The sequence below is a fragment of the Sturnira hondurensis genome, unplaced genomic scaffold (genome assembly GCF_014824575.4).
Source record: "Sturnira hondurensis isolate 20B ecotype Veracruz unplaced genomic scaffold, ASM1482457v3 Scaffold0019428, whole genome shotgun sequence".
Taxonomy (NCBI): Eukaryota; Metazoa; Chordata; class Mammalia; order Chiroptera; family Phyllostomidae; genus Sturnira; species Sturnira hondurensis.
Window position 1 is genome coordinate 6,475,446 of NW_028092059.1, and position 21,825 is coordinate 6,497,270.

Genomic DNA, 21,825 nt, shown 5'->3' on the forward strand with positions numbered 1-21,825 from the left:
CCCCCAAATATCCTTTGAAGTATACCTCATATCAATGTGGTATTTATTCTTTCACATATTCATTTAAAAGTATTTTTCAAGAACTTTTTATATGTCACACAATATTCACTACACTGATATATAGTACAGAAGACAAAAACAATTATAGTATACTTTATCAGACTTTTTATATCTGAATTCTCAATAAAAATAAATTTATGTGTTCATAAATTATACACTTATATCACTAAATTAATATATTGTGTCCATTTTACTCCAAAAAGTAAAGTTTGAAAGTGAGATAAGGATATAACATGAAATATTTTAAAATTATAATTTCATTATTGCCAAAATTATTTTGTTTCACATAAAATGCTAAACTTATCAGTACTGAACCTATTACAAATATTTCATTATTTGTGAAGTTATTTAAAATTTTTGAAAAGACTTACATGTTGGCTTCTAGGTAGATAGAGATAATTTGGTTTTAATAACACACATAACTGGAAAAAACACCCCCCAAAGCACAGTATATGCAAAAAGGTAACATTCACTTAGTCAATGTTTGTGATGTTGGATATCAATCCATAGCTCCAATAAGCTGGATTTTTTTTGCCTGACTTCTAGTCAGAACTGTTGTGTCTATCGCTTTTCACAGCTGTAAAGGCCGCATGCCTGCACCTTTTACTTGTGCTTACATTATTGGCATGGTCGTCAATGTTCCACTGCTTTGGAGGTATATTTTGGACCCATTGTTCTATTTTTGAGGTATATTAGTTCAAACAGAGAGGTGACTTCTCTGGGCCCCATCATGATACACTAAAAACTAGCAAGTGAGTGAGGAGGCCACTGTCACCCTCTGTCAACCCTGTTCCTTCTAAACGCTCTGTGGGCTGTGTGTGTTGTTTCACTCCCTGGCCTGGACTAAAATGGTCTTACTGATAAACGTTGGCCAAAAAGAAATAGAAATATGACTTTTAATGCCCTTTTTCTGTGCCCCTGCAGGTTGACTTGCAAGTACTTTTGTGGGGGAGGGTAGGCTCAGGTATGGGTTTTGTTGTCATTTAGAACTTGCTGTGACACTGAGAAGCTCTGTGGTCCTGGACAAGTTGCTTCATGTCTCTGAAACTCAGCTAACTATTTGCTGTGTAATGGTGATAATGATGTTTGACTCATTTATTTTTTTGACAATTAATGAAAAACCATGGCCATGAAAGAAATCCAACCAAGGAAGGGCAGATAAAGTGGTTCCCAGGTAAGGTCAAGTTCAAGGAGTTCATCATCACCAAGCCCTTATTATATGCAATGTTAAAAGGACTTATCTAAGAAATTGAAGAAGATCAAAAATATGAACAGTAAAATGATGACAAACTCAAACTATCAACAACTGAACCTAAAAAAAAAACAAAAGCAAAAGCAAACTAAGCAAACATCGAGAACAGGAACAGAATCACAGGAGATCACTTGGAGAGTTATCAGCCTAGAGGGCATGGGTAGGTGGGAGAATGGGGAAAAAGGTACAGGGAATAAGAAGCATAAGTGGTAGGTACAAAATAGACAGGGGAGGTTAAGAATAGTATGGGAAATGGATTTATAAGCCAAAGAACTTATATGTATGACCCATGGATATGAACTAAGGTAGGGGAATGATGGTGGGAAGGGATACAGGGCAGAGGGGAATAAAGGAGAGAAAAAAAGGAACAACTGTAATAGCATAATCAATAAAATATGTTAAAATTAAAAAAAAGAAAGAAATCCAACCAAGAGCTTAATGCATGGCAGGCGCTCACTGACCCACTGGCTGGCCCTCTGGCCCTCTGCTTCCGTTCTCCAGTCTGCCTTTCTCGCCTAGCTCAGTCATCCTCCCGCCCCAAGCTCTGCTTCTGTGTTTGAAAAATGAATGAAAAACAGAAACTTAGTACATGTGACTAGCTCTTCTGAGCTCCCCACATTTTTTCCTACAATAGCAGTTCTCAGGACTCTGCTCTATTTTAGAAAATAGACAAGGGGACCTCTCCCTAGATTCATGTATGCCATACATTTCTCCCAGGACTCATCAGCTAGAACAACATATGAGGTCACATTGAGAGTAATAGCTCAAATTTCACCTGGTCTGCAGGCCCTCTCCACCTGTTGGCAAGGGACTTTCAGCCTCCCTGCCAGCCCACACACCAGTATTTCTGAGACTCTCTATGGGGTGCCTTAAATGTGCTTACACATGGTTTTGTGCTTGACACATGTAGCAGCACTGGGCAGTGTGGTCCTTCCATTGCTCTCCTGTGCGTGGTGTCTCCCTGATGTGGCTCTGCATACCCTCTCCTGGCCTTGGAGTCCCCCTTCTCCATGCTTCTCCACTTGCCGTTTCAGTTCCTCCTGTGGCTTTGCTCAGCACAGTTAGCAGATGGACTAATTCACCAAGAAAGACCCGAATTTCCTTCTTACCAGATCTTCTGGGGTCTTTGCCAGGGCAACTCGGAGGGGCAGTTGCTGAGGGAAGAGATAGATCCTTTTCCCTTTGCCTGATGTTCTGGTAGGGGAAGATCACAACAGGTGTATTATATAATTTAGTAGGAGTAATTATTTTAATTAATAATTACAGCTCCTTCTTCTTGTCTTGATACACATGTGTCCAGAAGGCTGGAAGAGGGGCAGTTCTGAGGGTGTTTACCATGATTATCCAGGATCTCTAGTCCAATGTGATAATTAAGCCTTTTTTTATGGGATTAGCTCATTATCTTCACTTCTTCCTTCAGTATAAGTTTTCTAAAAATAGACTTCTGATCCTCTATCCAAAAACCATTTTGGCAATCAGATTATTGAGTTATACCCAGATACGCCGAAACTCCAGAAAACCGTGTGGCTCGAGTTCTGGTTCCCCGTGACATCTTCGCGTCAAGCTGAGAAACGTTGGTGAGTACTGTCCCTCCAGGTCACCCGCAAGCAATAGTATTAATTTTGTCCTCATTGTGATCTTTGTCCTTGTCAATGGACCTGTCAAAACCATCATTGCCCTAACAGCTACCATTTAAATGCTTCTGACCAGCTGGGTGCCGTCCGCAGCCCTATTTAATTAAATAGTGCATGATGTAAATTCTTGACACTAGACTTGCAGCAGGTGAACATAGCCCAAGTGCAAGATGGACTTCTGCTATGTCGGGTTCTCTCTGTTGCCTCAGGCATCAGTGTAACTTGCCATACTAATGCCTGGAGAGGGGGCCTGCAGTGGGTAACTGGAAGCATAGGCCATAGAGAAGCCATAGCATAACCTGCATGGATCCAAACCACTGAAGCGTTTCAGAAAGTACCCTGGAAATGTACTTTTGTCTCCAAATGATGAAGTCCTCAGTTGCACTATAATTTTCACAAGTTTGTTCTCCATAACTCATTTAAAAGGCAAAAGTAACTTATTTTTGGGGTATTGTGCATTTTAATTAAATGCCCTGGNTGTTGCCTCAGGCATCAGTGTAACTTGCCATACTAATGCCTGGAGAGGGGGCCTGCAGTGGGTAACTGGAAGCATAGGCCATAGAGAAGCCATAGCATAACCTGCATGGATCCAAACCACTGAAGCGTTTCAGAAAGTACCCTGGAAATGTACTTTTGTCTCCAAATGATGAAGTCCTCAGTTCCACTATAATTTTCACAAGTTTGTTCTCCATAACTCATTTAAAAGGCAAAAGTAACTTATTTTTGGTGTATTGTGCATTTTAATTAAATGCCCTGGAAGCATTGGTATCTCCTCTTTTTCTCCCTTGGAAAGAGCAGTATATAATGAACACACTGACATTGAAATGAGTGATTAATATGCAGCTAGTTTAGTCAGTATGAATCAGCATTTTGATGATGTCTTGTGAGAATAGGATTATAAATGGGCAGGATTTTTGCCTTAAGGTTGATAATTCTGAATTCTGGAAAGAACAAATGCATTAAATAGCACTGTTAATTTGTTTTATAAAGCATACAGCCATACAAGAGACAAATACAACTTAGGGAGAAATTGATAATATCTAATTAAGTATATACCAACTTTGAAATATTTAGGACATTATGAATTTGTGGCAACTCTTGAATTATTCAGAACAATAATTTAGAAAACCACCTTGGGCATTCTTTTCTGTGATATGTTATCTATAACATTAGTATATTCTTCAAGATTCACCTGCTCTCTGCTCATTGACCTCAGAATAGTTCTAATTCAAGGTGCTGGTTGACTTTTCCAGTTACCTGATTTGTTTCCTGCAGTATTCTTGCAGGAATCTTACTCAACCAAGCCTAGTTTGGAACCTGTTTTTTCTTCCATGAAAATAGATTGCTCTCAAGCCTGGCAAACAGTGTAACAAGCCTTCCTCTCACTTCTTTATCAACTTCTTTATCTCTCTAGAGACTCCACTGTAACTTCCATGAAGCTCTGTTTTGACTAAACCTGTGCGAATCCTAATCTCTACTATGAAGTATTTAGTAAGTGTAGTCTTTGGAACACAGCTCTTTCGTGATGCTCTGGGTAAAGAGTTTCATAAATAAAGAACTGAGGGAAATGTTGCTTTTATGATACTCCGCTGGGAGACTCACAGCATGTCTTAAAAGTGTGGCTGTAAGAAGCTTATTTTGATTAACTTCTTTGATGACACATTTACATCCCTGGAACTGTTGTTGTGTGGAATGTACTCTAGGAACCCACTACTGCAGCTGTGATAATTCGGTACTTGAATTAAGACTGCTGACATTGTTTTCAGAGTATTTAGTCATTTCTCTGCGTTGAAGTGCTTCAGTTACGTTGTCCCATCTCCCCAAGCACTCATGTGCAATTTTCTCAAAGTGGGCTTGTACTTCACATCTACCAGATGAAACCTGGAGGCTATGGTGACAGACCTGAAAGTTGCCATTCCTATCTGGATTTGAAGGGCTCCTTTAGATTTTTAATAAATAAGAACTAGCAACTCTGTCTATTACACTGACTCTGTCCCTTCTTTTGATTCTCTCGTCACCACCTCCTTTGTAAGTGCTGCTAAACATATTCAACTTCAAAGCCTTGCTATGCCTTTTATTTTAGTTCCTATTGCTGAAGTCTGGCCTTTCCCGGGTGTGCGAGTCACAGCTGGTAATGATGGGGACCAGATGATGCCCCAGCAGCACATTAAAGGTCTTTTCCAGGATGTGGTTTGATGGTTTTGCTCGGGTATTTTGTTGTTGTTATTTTTTCCTTTGGAATGTGACTTGTGGCCAGGAATTATTTCCCTGATTGCATTTTTGCTACCCCTCTTCATTTGGGGGGTTGGAAAACACACGGAGACACAAGGGGTATGTTGTAAACTACTACTAAAACTAGCTGGTAAGCTCCTGCAGGGGGACTTCTAGCTGTGACCTTTTATGTACTCAATAAATATGCTTCTGTTATGCCCAAAGTACCATGCTGATATCTTGGATCTATCACTTTAACAAGGCATCATTATTCTAGATTTTTTTAAAACTTAAAAGTTTATAGGCATAATTCTTTGAATATTACAGAAGAGATGTTTGCCCTTATGCTGTGTGTTCACATAATAAGGTAGTGGGATGCGTATAGTTTTCCGATCACTTTGATATGCGCTGTGTACAATATATAGGATATTACTATTTAAAGTATGGATTGTGTTTTTCTCATTATGGCACTGTTGTGTGCTTATGCAACAATTGTTATAACACAAAATTGTTATAAAGAATTTGAACAACACAAAAAGGACAAGGAAGAAATGAAAAGTCATCCATAGCATGACTACCATGCACAGCTCACTCTTCATTTCATGGTAGTGGACAACCGTGGGATAAGTAAAGTCGACCCTCCAGACATTACTTCGAGCATCCTCACTAGGCAGTCTGCCTCTCAGCATTAGTCACCAGACTCAGAGCCCGCTGATGATCTCATATTCAGTGGTTCTAATCATTGAAGCTCCCCAGTCCTGGTATGCCTTTTTGTTTCCACATTCAAACTTTTTAGGTTATCATTACTGATTCCCTGGACTTCAAACTACATTCTCCAAATATTTATCTCCAACCTGGCTGCTCCCTGGAACCATAACTCCTACTCAGCTGCTATCTTAACATCCTTAACATCTCCATGCAGATACCCAGAAGGACTCTCAAACTTAAGGCCAAAGCTTAACCCCAGATGTTCCTTTATCCAGACATTTTCCCCAGGTGTTTTTGTCTGTTTGTTTGTTTTTTGTTTTTCATCTTAATAAGGAGCGTCACATTAACACAGTTGCTCAAGTCAAATTCTGGGAAGCCATTCCTGATTGTTCTTTTTCCTTCCTCTCTCCCCCTCATGTAGCATATGTGAGCCTCCAGAGAGAAAGATTTGGGATAATGCCAGATTTCTCTCGGCCAAGCCATTATTAAAGAATGTAATTTATAGGGGTCAGTTCTCCCTCTGCTAGAAGCAAATGGAATCCTGTCAACTTCTACGCTGGGGGTAGGCATGACTTTGGCAGAACAAATATTTTCCGTATTGGAAAAAAGGAGGAGCCCTTATGGATGACCTAGCAATATGTAGCAGGCTTCAACAACTGCTGTTTTTGGCAGCAGAAATCAACCCCGAGGACTGACATTTTCAAGCAGCAGCATTCTGAGTGGTTGCCAGTAAGAGTGTTCAGCAGGTTGAGCAAACATCAGAGTTCCCAGCAAGCTGGGAAACTAGGAGAACCTGGGTCTGAAGAAGCCAGAAAAAAATTGCACGTTATATTCTAAGGGGACATATTAGTCCATTTCCCATCTTATTCCATAAGGTACTTGCTGAAATGAGCTGTTGGGTTGGGGCAAAGGCGCTGAGAAAGGAATAGAAAGAAAGGAAGGTGGGGAGACTCCAGGGCAGTGCTCCCTCATGGAGACGATTTGTTTCTGGGGCAGACAATTTATGTTTGTGTAAACTGCCCCACATTGGGGGACATTTAGCATCTCTGATTCTGCGTGCTAGAAGTGAATGCTAGTAAATGCCAGACATGCCCATCACTCATTAGGGAAACCAAAACATATTTCTCTGGATATGGAGCAGTCCCAGCTTCCTCGGAGTCTCTTGAGAGAATCTATGAGGAAGGAAAGAACTCTAAAGAGAGAGATTTGAAGGAGTGATGTGTGTGTGTGTGCAAGAGAGAGAGAGAGAATGAGAGAGAAAGAGAATGAGAGGGGGAGAGAGAAATATAGATAATGGTGAAAGATCTCTCTTTTACTGACTGAGGTGGTTAGACTTGGAAGGATGTAGAGACTTACTGGATCAAGAGGATCCTCAAGGATTCCTAGGACAGAGTGGACAGTCTGTCACCAGGGTCCTTTGAGAGAATTCCTCCATCCTCAACAGACAGGGAGTTTTAGGGTCCAGCCAAGATTAGATTTGTTTTGCCCTATGCATCCCAAAACGCTGTTGGTGTAGGATATTGTTACAAACCCCTAAATAACCGAAGTGTGTGACACACAGGAGCATCTGTGATGTCATTTTCTCTGTGATACATTCCACACATCTGAGTAATATTGCCTAAAACACATGCCCAAGCTGCCCACAGCCTTTGCTTGGCGCCAGGAATCACATTTCTTATCTGAATCATAGAAAGATGGTACAAGGAATCATCTTAGGCAGCTTAGGCTCACGCCTGCCATGAGAATTTAATTTTATAAATATATCAGCAGGCACCTCCTCTTGGCTGGGTTATTTCACTTCTCTGAACCTCAGTTTTTCTATTTATAAAACACAGCTCTTGATACTTACTTTACAGTGTTGTAGCAAAGAATGGATAAAATAACCATGTAAAGTATTTGATATACATTTTGTAGCTTACTGAACATTAATTTCCCAACTAGTTAGAGAGTCTAGGTGATTATCTGGAGTGAGGAAACTACTTTTGACTAAATGGCCTTACACACTTTTATAAAAGTCTGTCTTCTTTGGGTTCTTTCCATCCTTCTTCTTCACCTTCTTACGAATTAGCACAGCCAGCACTAGAGGAATGGATCTCACCCTCGTCCAGGTCAATTGATTACACAGCACACTGCAGTTTATGGGGACGTGAGCAGGAGAAGTGGTTCTGCCGTTTTTAAAGAGCAAAAGAAAGGGCACAGTATGCATTTCAATCTGCACATCCAATGCCAATTTTGTTCTAACAAATTGGTAGAAACAAAAAGGAAGAGGAAGAATCCCACTCTAAACTGATTTGTGCTTCAGGCAGCGCCAGGGTACAGACTCTGCACGGGACGACTGAGCGTTTGTTTGCTGTCATGTCACAGAACCTCAGCTGCCAAACGCTTTTAAATATCTGCAACAGACTCACATAATTGGAGAGACTCCTTAAGAGGCACGCAGAAGTTATAGAAGTCAGGGGTGTCAATAGCAATATAAACATTAATATGATAAAAATGAAGTTGGGATATGTGTCCTCAAACATCAAAATGGAACAGGTTGTTAACGGTGCTTCTTTTTGCTGTTGTTCTTTCCCACATTCTCCCTTATGTGGACAGCTTTTTTCTTCCCCCCTAACCCCCTATATTCTCATCTTCCAGCAACACTGCCCCCATCACGCCCCACCCCACTCTACCCCAAGCCATCCCTTGAATGCTACTAATATCCCTGTATCATAGAATAGACATTAAAAAACTATCTTTATAAGTTTATATAAAACACGAACCTAAAAAAGACAATTACAAGAATTGCTGAAGCGGAAAATGTAGTAAAGTCCCAATGTTCTCATTTACTAATTAACCCAGACAAAGCACACTTTCCCAAACTGCTTTCATTTCATCTAAGAGTGCCAAAATTAATGAACTATTCAACTAATTTACCTCAGCTGGAGTTTCAAAATGTGGTACCTTGTGCTTATGAGCAGTACTTTCATTTTTTTAATAGAAGCAGAAAAACTGGGAAAGGAGCCAGTGGCTGCTGCCTCTCTTCCAATATCTTCTCTCTTGGCCCTGAGGTTAAATATACTCATCACAGCCACAGGCACAGACACAGGTGACCTCATAGGGGCTGAAAAAGAAATGAGAAATAGCAAGAGAGGCAAAAAACAAATAACGGATCATTGCTGAGATATGTGTCATTCTTGAGCGAAATAATAAGAGCATTAATTAGACACTTAGGACAAATGTGTGAGCCCTTGTATGGAATGATTTACAGGTGTTTATCTCTTCCTCATACAGCTCTAAAAGGTAGGTAATGATGATAATAGAAAACACCCAGGCAGCATTCATTATATGTTAGGTGAAGGTCTAAGCACTCTGTAAATGCCAGTTCATTTAATCTTTGTGACAATCATTTGAGATAAGTATTATTTAGTATTCGTGTTTTACTTGTAAGGACATTGATGCACAGAGAATTTCAGTAACTTGTCCAAGATCACAGTGAATACACGGTGCACTTAGAATTTCAGCCCAAGGGGAGTTGATACCAGATAATGCAGTCATCACTAAGCTGTAGTATTAGCAGGCTAATTTCTCCTGGGTTAAAAGAGTGATTGGCATTTTATGCCCTAATTTTTTTACAGAATTTGTACCTGAAGTTCATGTCTTCTGGATCACCAAGATTAATAGTGTTGAGGACAGAAGAGAGACCAAAATGACCCGAATAGGGAGGGAGTGACAAGTGATATGTGCAGAAGATGGATGGGGTTGTGCCCTGTGAAGGCAGAAGAAAAACGTGGAAGGTGAGAGAAAACATGCACCCTAATGAGGATGCACTCTGGTGGAAAATGTATTTCATGCCTTCACAGCATCTTCAGCCTAGTTGCTGAGGGATTTGTTCCAACTTGATTGGTAGCAGCAATTGTGTCCAAATAGCCGTCACCTTCTGTCTAGACTGGTTCCTAACTGCCACTCTTGTCTTTTTCGCATGCTTTTCCCACCTAACAGCCAAGAGGGAGCTTTCAAAAGAGTAAATCAGATTATGAGGCTCCCCAGTTTGGAAATATCCAAACCTTCCATTCCATTTGGAGTAAATGCAGACACCTCCTGCTGATGTTCAGGGCCTGTGTGGCCTGCCTTTTGCCTCACTAGGTAGAACATTTTAGTCCCAAAGAGGACATTACCCAGTGAGTATACATCACTTAGCTGAACATGTATTCCTTAGTATAATATTGTCCACTACCAAACATGATGGAGAAATTTACATTCATATGCTCAATTAGTTTTCCAAGATCTAACTGAAAAAACCACTCGTTTTTTTTTCTCAAACCAGTTTGTATTTCTAGGGTTTGCCTCTGTACACTGCCCACAAACTGTAAAATAGTTATAAAATGATAACAATATATTGGTCCTTAAATATTAAGTGAAATCCATATGCCAAATCCTTCCTTAAAAATCAGGGATACACACACTATATTTGAAATATCTTTTAGCGTAGCCCCTGAAAAAATTATGCATTAATTGTGAAGAGGAAGAGAGTACTTGTATACTACCCCCAAATATACCACATTGGCATAAGGGTTATTTTGAGGTGAAGACACATACAGGAAGAGCTCTTTGCAGAGCTCTCATCTGCTTAAAATCAAGGCACAAGTTTCATTTTGAGGAAGGAACTCCCCTCCCCTCCCCCACACCCATATCAAGAAGAGAAGGGCACCTCGCTGAAGGTGGGGAGCAGACACTAAATTGAGTTTGCCTAAAATAGACCTTATCTTCTGTTTATTCTCTTGTGTATTTGGTAGTAACTTCCCCCCAGTTAATAATTTCTTGAAGACCCAAACCTCTTTGCTTTGTTAAAAGGTTATATGAACCCCTGAATCTGCTTCCTTGAGTTTTACTTTATTTCTGTGAACTCTTATGCATGTAAATATAGTACGTTCCCCCCTATTAGTCTGGCTTTTGTTAGTTTAATTTACAGGCTTCTGAATCACAAATTAAGAGGGTAAATAAAAAACGTTTCTTATTTAACAAATGCATTTATAATTATAATAGGATTTTTAGATGAATCCAAGAACCATAAATATCATACTCCAAAAGGTGTATGACCATAGTCAGAGTTAACAAAGTTGTGTCTAAAAAAATTAACCTTTCAAGGAAGCAAAACTGTCACTGTTTGCAGATGAAATGATAGTGTACATAGAAAATCCTATAAAGTCCTCCAAAAATCTACTCGACCCAATAAATAATTTGGCAAAACAACAAAGTCAATACAAAGTCAATATTTAAAGGCATTTTTAAAATAGCAATATACAAAGTCAACACAAAGGCATTTTTGTATACAAACAATGAAATATCAGAAACAGAAATCAGAAAAAATCTCATTTGATATAGCAAAAAGAAAAGTAAAGTACCTAGAAATAAACCTAACCAAGGGGGTGAAAGACCTGTATGCAGAAAACTGCACAACACTGAAGAAAGAAATCAGGGAAGACACAAACAAATGGAAACATATACTGTGTTCATAGATTGGAAGAATTAACATAATCAAAATGGCTGTACTACCCAAAGCAATTTATACATTCAATGCAATCTTTATTAAAGTACCAATGGCATGTTTTACAGATATGGAACAAACACTTCAAAAATTTATATGGAACCATAAACGACCCCAAATAGCTGCTGTAATTTTGAGAAAGAAGAACAAAGTAGGAAGGATTACAATACCTGATATCAAACTGAATTACAAGGCCATTGTAATTAAAAGCACGTGGTACTGGCATAAGAACAGACATGTAGACCAATGGAACAGAGTAGAGAGCCCCCAAATAAACCCAAGTCTCTATGGTCAATTAATATTCAATAATGGGGGCAGAAGCATAAAATGGAATAAAAATAGCCTCTTCAACAAATGGTATTGGGAAATCTGGACAGCTACATGCAAAAAAAAAATGAAATGCAATCACCAACTCACACCCTCACACAAAAATAAATTTGAGGTGGTTAAAAGACTTAAATATAAGTAGTGACACAAGAAAAGTCCTAGAGGAGAACATAGGTGGGAAAATCTTAAGTATTCCACACAGCAATATTTTCACCAATATGTTCCCTAGAGCAAGGGACATAAGGGAAAGAATAAACAAATGAGATCTCATTAAAATAAAAAGCTTCTGCATGGCTAAAGAAAACAGCATTAAAATGAAAAAAGAACCAACTGTATGGGAAAATGTACTTGGTAATGACACTTCAGAGAAGGGCTTGATCTCTAAAATACATAAAGAACTCACACGACTCCACTCCAGGAAGACAAACAACCCAATTTAAAAATGGGCAAAGACCCTGGGCTAGTGTAGCTTAGTAGATTGAGCACGGGAAAGTGAAGCAAAGGGTCGCCAGTTCAATTCCTAGTCAGGGCACATGCCTTGGTTGCAGGCCAGTTCCCCAGTAGGGGACACATGACAGGCAACCACACATTGATGTTTCTCTCTCACTATTTCTCCTTCCCTTCCCCTCTCTCTAAAAAATAAATAAATAAAATATTTTTTAAAATGGGCAAAAGACTTGAACAGACACTTCTCCAAGGAGGACATACAGAGGGCCCAGAGACATATGAAAAGATGTTCAGTATCACTAGCCATCAGAGAGATACAAATTAAAACCACAATGAGATATCACTTTACACTGATGAGAATGGTCATCATAGACAAATGAACAAACAACAAGTGTTGGACAGAATACAGAGGAAAGGGAACCCTAGTGCATTGTTGGTGGGAATGCAGACTGGTGCAGCCACTGTGGAAAACAGTATGGAATTTCTCAAGAAACTAAAAATGGAACTGCCTTCCAACCTGACATTTCCACTGCTGGATTTATACCCTAAGAACCTCAAAACACCAATCCAAAAGAACCTATGCACCCTAATGTTCATAGCAGCACAATTTACAATAGCCAAGTGCTGGAAGCAACCTAAGTGCCCATCAGTAAATGAATGGATAAAAAAACTATGGTACATTTACACTATGGAATACTATACAGCAGAAAAATGGAGCTCCTACCATTTGTGACAGCGTGGATGGGTCTGCAGAGCATTATGTTAAGTGAAATAAGCCAGGCCATGAAAAACAAATACCATATGATCTCACCTATAAGTGGAACCTAATCAACAAAACAAACAAGTAAGCAAAATATAACCAGAGACAGTGAGATTAAGAACAATTGATAGTAACCAGAGGGGAGGTGGAAGAGGATAAAGGGGGAAAGGGGTAGGGGTTTTCAGGAACATGTATAAAGGACACATGGACAACACCAAAGGGGGTAGGATGGAGGGTGGGAGGTGGGGATGGCTGGGGTGGGAGGAGATGGAGACAACTGTAGTTGAACAACAATAAAAAATTAATTAATAAAAAAATTAACCGTTCACCCATATGGAGGGCATAAACTGAAAGGTTTTTCAGAGAAGCATTTAGAGTGCACTTGTGGTGAACTTTTGGGTCCTCCTACCTCTAAAAGGGGGAAGTACCCATAGAGTCCTTCTTTCTTCACCTCCATTTGAGAGAGATTTGAAGGTGCCAAATAAAAATAAATTCAGACTTAAGTAAGGAGAGACTTTATTTAGAAAGTACTGCAATAGGGAGAACATTCTGACCTTAGAATCTGCAAGGGTCTCAATACTAATTTTTAAAAGGGTGTTCTTTTGTAGGAAGAAGTAAAATGTAGTAAGAGAAACTCTGTGGGGAAGAGTTTGGGAAACTCTCTGAGAAAGAGAAACCTGACCCAAGTTCAATCAAGCCAGTTTACTGGGTAAATGATAGGCAATTGTAAGCCTTTGGTCAAAGGGAATCGTTAGCAGAGCTTAATGCATTTTTGCACTAGGAGGTACAGTGGACTTGGGTTGGCTTCCTGTGTGAGAACAGTGTAAAGTGAGAGGGTGGCTTAAGCGGCCCATGGCAGTGGAGATGGCTACTGCTTAGGAAATAATTGCACTTGCAGAATTAGTTGAGTCAGAGAAAATGGAAGTTTTTTTCTGACCTTCTTTTGAAAGAGGTCTTAACTAAGAAGACCATCTGGAAGAATGAATGAATGGACTTTGGCGGGCGAGAAGCTGATAGTACTGCTGGATTCTTAGAGGCTGAGTGAGAAGAGTAGAGATGTGTTCATCTTTAACAAAAGAAGAGCATGTGGGAGATTCTCAGAGACTGGATCTACAAAAAACTCATCAGTAAACTTCAGAAGACAAAAAGGAGAACTCAACACTAAATCATGCTCAAAAAAGCTCTGATGTTGCACCAACCCACCAGCACCAAACACGAACATCCCTTTGCCCCTCTGCTTTTCTTCTACTCCTTTCTTCCCCAGATATCATGAATCAGTTAGCAAAATGTCATAAATCAGTAGTGAGGTTTCTCCTGGCTTTTAAATTAAAAGCATTATTGACTCCCAAAAGTCAAGCAGGGAAGGCAATGGTTTGGAGCAAGGTAGGCATATATGCCAAAATTTGGGAATATTCAACCTACCAAGTAGAATTACCTGTGTAAAAGTTTTTTATCTAAAAGTGCTGTCAAAATAAGAGGTAAACTTTTAACATATGCACAGCATGTTTATTTATTAAAAGTTATTGCTTGGAGCAATACACAAAACTAGAAAAATAATAATCCAAAAATTTATATGGAACCACAAAAGACCCCAAATAGCCTCAGCAATTTGAAAAAAAAGAACAAAGTTAAGAAGGGGATTTTAACACCCCACTGTCAAAAATGGACAGATCTTCCAAACAAAATATCAACAAAGATATTGTAGCATTAAATGACACTCTAGATGGAATGGACCTAATTGATATATATAGAGCCCTTCATCCTAAAGAAGCTAAATACACATTCTTTTCAAATGCATACAGAACATTTTCCAAGATAGAACACATGATAGGACACAAAACGAGACTCAAAAAATTTAGGAAAATAGAAATCATACCAAGCATTTTCTCTGATCACAAGGGACTGAAATTGGAAACTAACCCCACAGGAAAAAACCCCAAACACCCAAAATCATGGAGACTGAATGGTATGCTATTAAACAATGAATGGGTCAAGATAGAAATCAGGGAAGAAATAAAAAAGTTTCTGGAAACAAATGAAAATGAACTCACAACAATCCAAAACTTATGGGACACTGTGAAGGCAGTCCTGAGAGGGAAGTTCATAGCGATACAGGCTTACCTAAAGAAAATAGAAACATTTCAAACAAACAACCTAACCCGACGCTTGGAAGAACTCGAGGAACAACAACAGAGACAGCCCAGAGCACGTAGAAGGAAGGAAATAACCAAGATCAGAGCAGAATTAAACGACATAGAGACTAAAAACACAATTCTAAAGATCAATGAATCCAAGAGTTGGTTTTTTGAAAAGATAAACAAAATAGACAAGCCTTTAAGTAGGCTCAGCAAGAAAAGAAGAGAGAGGATCCAAATAAACACAATCAGAAATGAAAGAGGAGATGAAACAATTGAAACAGTAGAGGCAGAAATCAAGAAAAAAATCCATTCGATATAGCAAAAAGAAAAATAAAATATCTGGGAATAAACCTAACCAAGGAGGTTAAAGACCTGTATGCAGAAAACTACACAACACTGAAGACAGAAATCAAGGAAGACACAAACAAATGGAAACATATAGCGTGTTCATAGATTGGAAGAATTAACATCATCAAAATGTCCATACTACCCAAAGCAATTTACAGATTCAATGCAATACCTATTAAAGTGCCAATGGCATATTTCACAGACATAGAACAAACACTTCAAAAATTTATATGGAACCACAAAAGACCTCAAATAGCAGCTGCAATTTTGACAAAGAAGAACAAAGTAGGAGGGATTACCATACCTGATATCAAACTGTCTTACAAGGCCACTGTAATCAAAACAGCCTGGTACTGGCATAAAAACAGGCACATAGACCAATGGAACAGAACAGAGAGCCCAGAAATAAACCCAACTCTCTACAGTCAATTAATATTCGACAAAGGGGACAGTAACATAAAATGGAGTAAAGACAGCCTCTTCAACATATGGTGTTGGGAGAACTGGACAGCCACATGCAAAAAAATGAAACTCGAGCANTTGGTGGGATTGCAGACTGGTACAACCACTATGGAAAGCAGTATGGAATTTTCTAAGAAAACTAAAAATGAATGTGCCTTTTGACCCAGCAATTCCACTATTAGGAGTATATCCTAAGAACCCTGAAACACCAATCCAAAAGAACCTATGCACCCCGATGTTCATAGCAGCACAATTTACGATAGCCAAGAGTTGGAAGCAACCTAAATACCCATCAGTCAATGAGTGGATCAAAAAACTATGGTACATTTACACAATGGAATTCTATGCTGCAGAAAGGAAGAAGGAGCTCCTACCCTTTGCAACATCATGGATGGAACTGGAAAGCATTATGCTGAGCAAAATAACCCAGGCAGTGAAAGACAAATACCATATGATCTCACCTTTAACAGGAATCTAAACAACAAAACAAACAAGCAAGCAAAATGTAACCAAAGACACTGAAATACAGAATGTGCTGACAGGGTCCAGAGGGGAGAGGAGAGAGAATCACAGGGGAAAAGGGGAAGGACTCACCTGAACAAGTATAAAGGACACATGGACAATAACTAAGGTGGGGGGCAGAGATGGGAGGGAGGTGGGGAGCACTGGGGGGGCAGGGCTGAGAATACAAGAAAGCAAACTGTACTTGAACAAGAGTTAAATAAAAAAATTAAAAAAACAAAGTTAGAGGTATTACCTACTTGATATTGAACTATACTACAAGTCTGCAGTAATCAAAACATCATGGTACTGGCATAAAAACAGACACATAGGTCAATGGAACAGAATAGAGAGCTTAGAAATAAACCCATGCATATATAATCAATTAATATTTGCCAAAAGGTGCAAGAACATACAATGGGGTAAAGACAATCTATTCAATAAATGGTGTTGGGAAAATTGGACAAATACATGCAAAAAATAGAAACTAGATCACTTTCTTACACGATGTACAAACTCAAAATGGATCAAAGATGTAAAATGTAAGACTCAAAACATTAAAGCTCCTAGAACAAAACATAGGCAATAAAAGCTTGGGAATTTCTTGCAGCAATATTTTTCTGATATATCTCTTTGGGCAAGGGAAACAAAAGAAAAAAATAAACAAACGAGACTATCTCAAAGTAAAATGTTTTTGCATAGCAAAGGAAACTATCAATAAAATGAAAAGATGACCTACTAAATGGGAGAAGATATTTGCCAGTGACACATCTGATAAGGGGTTAATATCCAAAATTTATAAAGAACTCAGACAAGTTAACACCAGAAAAAGAAACAACCCAGTTAAAAAGTGGTCAGAAGACCTGAATATACACTTCTCCAAGGAAGACATACAGATGGCCAATAGGTATTTTAAAAGTTGTTCAACATTACCAATCTTCAGAGAAATGCAAATTAAAACCACAATGAGATACCACCTCATACTTGTCAGATTGGCTATCACCAATAAATCAACAAAAGATAAGTGTTGATGAGGTGTGGAGAAGAGGGAACCCTTGTGTACTGTTGGTGGGAATGCAGACTGGTACACATACTGTGAAGAACAGTGTGGAGGTTCCTCAAAAAGTTAAAGAGGGAACTGCCTTATGACCCAGTGATTCCACTTCTAGAAATTTATCTGAAGAAACCTGAAACATTAATTTGAAAGAATACATACACCCTCATGTTCATTGCAGTGTTATTTACAATAGCAAAGGTTTGGGATCAGCCCAAGGGCCCATCAGTAGATGAGTGGATTAAAAAACTGTGGTATATTTACACAATGGAATACTATACGCCTGTGAAAAAGAAAGGAAATCTTACTTTATTCCAACAGTGTGGATGGAGCTAGAAGGTATTATGCAGAGTAAAATAAGCCAGTCAGAGAATGACATGTACTTCATTTACATGTGGAATCTAATGAATAACATAAACAAAATGGAAATAGACTCACAGATACAGAGAACAGACTGACAGTTGTCGGAGGAGATAGGGATTGGGGGTTTGGGTGAAGCGATTAAACAATACAAATTGGTAGCTGCAGAATAACCACAGAGATGTATATTACAGGACAGGGAATACAGTCACTAGTATCAAGATGAATAGGTAGGTATAAAGCCAGGAGAGTACTTGCAGCAGCAAAGGGGGCTACTCTGTAAATTACATGACTGTCTAGTCACTTTGCTGTGAATTTGAAACTAACACAGAGTCATACTGAATGTAAGCTCTAATTGAAAAATGATTTTAAAAAATACCAAAGAAAAGAAAGTCCTTGTCAAATACATTAAATGTCCTTTAATCGCTGCCAAGGCCTTGCTGCCTGTTTACTTCCCTACACCACAATGGAAACAAGTATCTCTCCTTTATTTGGAGAATATTTTTGTTAGCACTTGGTTAACAGATAATTCAGACTTTTAGAAAACTATTGAGAGGCATGGGAGCTGAAGCCATAACACAGCTGAGTCATCCTTTAGAACTGAATGCCTTTGACTGGGGTCCCAATTAACAAAGTATGATGACTAATCATGTCAATTCTTTTTTTGTTACACCAAATTCTCCTAGGGTTGCATCTTTCAGAAACTTCCTATAGTTCTTTTCTATAATATTTGGAAGTCTCCCCAGTCCTTTCTTTTTGAGGGTCTCCATTAAGGTACCATGTTAACTTCATCCAGTGCGATACCCAGCTCACATGAGGACAATCGATAATCTATTCTGGTCATGATCAAATAGCTTGGTGTTTCTGTGATTATGCAGCCTCCTGGACTGGGAGCAATCAGGCAGAGAATTATCAGGACATTGACAGATTAGCTTCATCAGTTACCTGCTGTGACCATCAGCTTTCTGTATATTGATAAGGAAAAAATAGCCTGCTGATTGTCATTTAAATTACATGAAGATTTATTTGTCTTTTGGAACTCCAGAACATTTAAGTGTGATGTAAGATCAAAAATTGTTAAAGAAGGAGCAGAGTTGTTCCAGCAAACATCTCCCAAGAGGCTGAAGTGTGCCACTTGCATAGTTGAGGTGAGTACATTTTGTGCTTAATCATTTTCAATATGCAACACAATTTAATCCCACAAGTATTTATCGAGCACTTACTATTGGCAAAGTACTATGTTAGGTCCTGTGGGAGTTGGAGGAAGGCACATGGGCACTACGAATCTCAAGAGTTGGCTATTGAAACCTACAGGTAAATAAACATAATCCAAGGCAGACTATAATGTATGATGCAAAAAAGGAATCCAATCACCTTATGTTGGAACAATTAGGAAAGTCTTAGTGGAAGGAGAGAATATCTGAGTTGGCCTTTTAAAAAGTGAAAACGGGAAGAAGGGAATTACAAAATGAAATAAATGCAATATCAAATGCATGAGAATGGGTGTGGCAGATGCTGAAGGTGTTCCTACAAAACGCTCTGGGCACACACCTTTCCATTGTACACTGGCACCTTCTTACTGCCTGGTATGCAACTCTCCTAAGACTTTTCTTTGGCCGTGGTACCTGATCAGTGAGCATGTAGAGCAAGCTGGGAGACCAGGGAATTAGAGCAGCTCCAATCAGTGACAAATAATGGGACAAGGCCAAGGGGTGTTCTCTACCACTTCCGGGAGATATCGAGCAGGACTGGTTCTCAGTTCCCCGGAGTAGTTGGTGCTCACTAAACTATACTACTTTGGATATCCTCCATTTCCTGCCTCACATCTCCAATTCCTTGATGGGCACTTAATGTGCTACATAATGACAAGGATACATTCTGAGGAGTGCTTCATTAGGTGATTTCATCATTGTCCACATCATAGAGTGCACTTACACAAACTAGATGGTACAGCCGACTGTACAACTAGTCTATATGATTTGGTCTATTGCTCCTAGGCTGGAAATGTATAGTGTGTTACTGCACTGAGTACTGTGGGCAATTGTAACACAATGGTATTTGTGTATTAAACATAGAAAGGTATAATAAAAATATGGTATAAAAGATTATAGTGACAACTTTCATATATGTAGTCCATTGTAGACAGAAACATTATGTGCCATGATCCATGCATGGCCAGAATTTGGGGAGGTCTAACATTGAGATTAAGGTTCTAATTCAGTAGTTTAGAGTCTTGGTCCCATCATTCCTGTTTCTGAGATTTTGAGTGAGGTCAGTTATCTCCACTCTCTGAGCCTCAGGCTTGTTATTTATAACATGTTACTTCATACGGGTGTGAGGATTAGCAGAACTAACAAGCTGAAAGAACTTTCTTGTGGCATGTGTCTGTTGCTTTATTGAAGGTTTGTGGGACTAATATACAGAGTGAATATAGAGTTGAATTTTTGGCAACTTGGGTCCTAATAAGACTGTCTTTCTGACCCTCTCTTACTCAGCTGTTAGTGTCTGGTGAGCCTGCCAGCCCGGGAGCACAGCAGCAGTAGCAATGTGGGGAACATACCGTGGCACGTGTGTGATAAGGCCTGCCTTCCTCCTGCCCTGGAAGAAGCTTTAATGGAAGCCTCACTGAGCACCAAGTTCATGGTTGTCCCTGCTGTGAATTGCCATGGGCAGGATTGTACAGGAGTCAGAAAGGACAAGTTTAGCTCTAAAAGGCAAGCTTCTAGAGTAATCCACATGTTAAGGCTGCTCACTCCAAGTGTCTTGATTTTTAAAAAACATTCTTCTGTAGCACCCTTTATATTCACACAATGCCATTTTTTGTCTTAAGTAAAANGTGTGATAAGGCCTGCCTTCCTCCTGCCCTGGAAGAAGCTTTAGTGGAAGCCTCACTGAGCACCAAGTTCATGGTTGTCCCTGCTGTGAATTGCCATGGGCAGGATTGTACAGGAGTCAGAAAGGACAAGTTTAGCTCTAAAAGGCAAGCTTCTAGAGTAATCCACATGTTAAGGCTGCTCACTCCAAGTGGCTTGATTTTTAAAAAAACATTCTTCTGTAGTACCCTTTATATTCACACAATGCCATTTTTTTGTCTTAAGTAACATTCAGAACACGGCATTTCTCCAAATTATTATCTATAGACTTGTGGTGATTTTTCATTGTAGTGCAATTCAAGTAGGTGCAAAGGGTGTTTTGCACTTAACCTCATCCTTGTACTTGGTGTTATGGAGGAATCCAGAGAAATATGAGCCACATTTCCTTCCTTAGAAGCTTATAATTCTATCAGGGAGAGGAAAAGAAAGAACATGCATGCATTTAATGTAGAGAAAACAGGTATGGCTGTGGGTGGGAATGTTCTAAAGAAGAAGCCGGGGGTGCAACCTGAGTTTGAGTGTGTAAGCTGGTTGCAATTTAGGTGAAAGCTGAAGATGACATTCTTGGAGCAAGGAGCAGCATGAACAAAGGTGGAAAAAGAATAAGAAAGATTTGTGTAGGTGACAGTGAATGTATTGGCTGGGCAGGGATGGGAATCATAGAAGGTGGGCTTGGGAAAGGGAGGTGGACTCAGACTGGGTAGGGCTTTGGCTGCCAGGGTGAGGCATGTCCTCTAGACATTGTTCTAAGTTACCATCGTCTTGCTTACAGCCATGCAGTGAGCTCTTAACTGGTCTCCTGGGATCCAGTCTGAGGTATTTACAACAGGTGAACGGTGTCACTTCCCTGATAAAATCCTTTCCTAGTTTCCCTTAGCTATTAGGAGAAAGACAAAGACTTTATCCTGGCCTACGAGGATCTTCTGATTCAGTTCCTGCCCATCTCCACAGCTTCGTCCCATCTACTATACAATGTCTTCAGTTCTCCCCCTTTCCCACTCTCCCCTCATCTGTTTGTTCAGCCACCCTGGCCTTGATTCAGTTCCCCAGTGATCACTCCCACCCACCAGAAGCCTTTGCTTGTACTATTTCCTCTCCCCAGAACGCTCTTTCCCTCCACCTCTGTCTTTGACCTAATTAACCAATTTTTATCTCACATACTA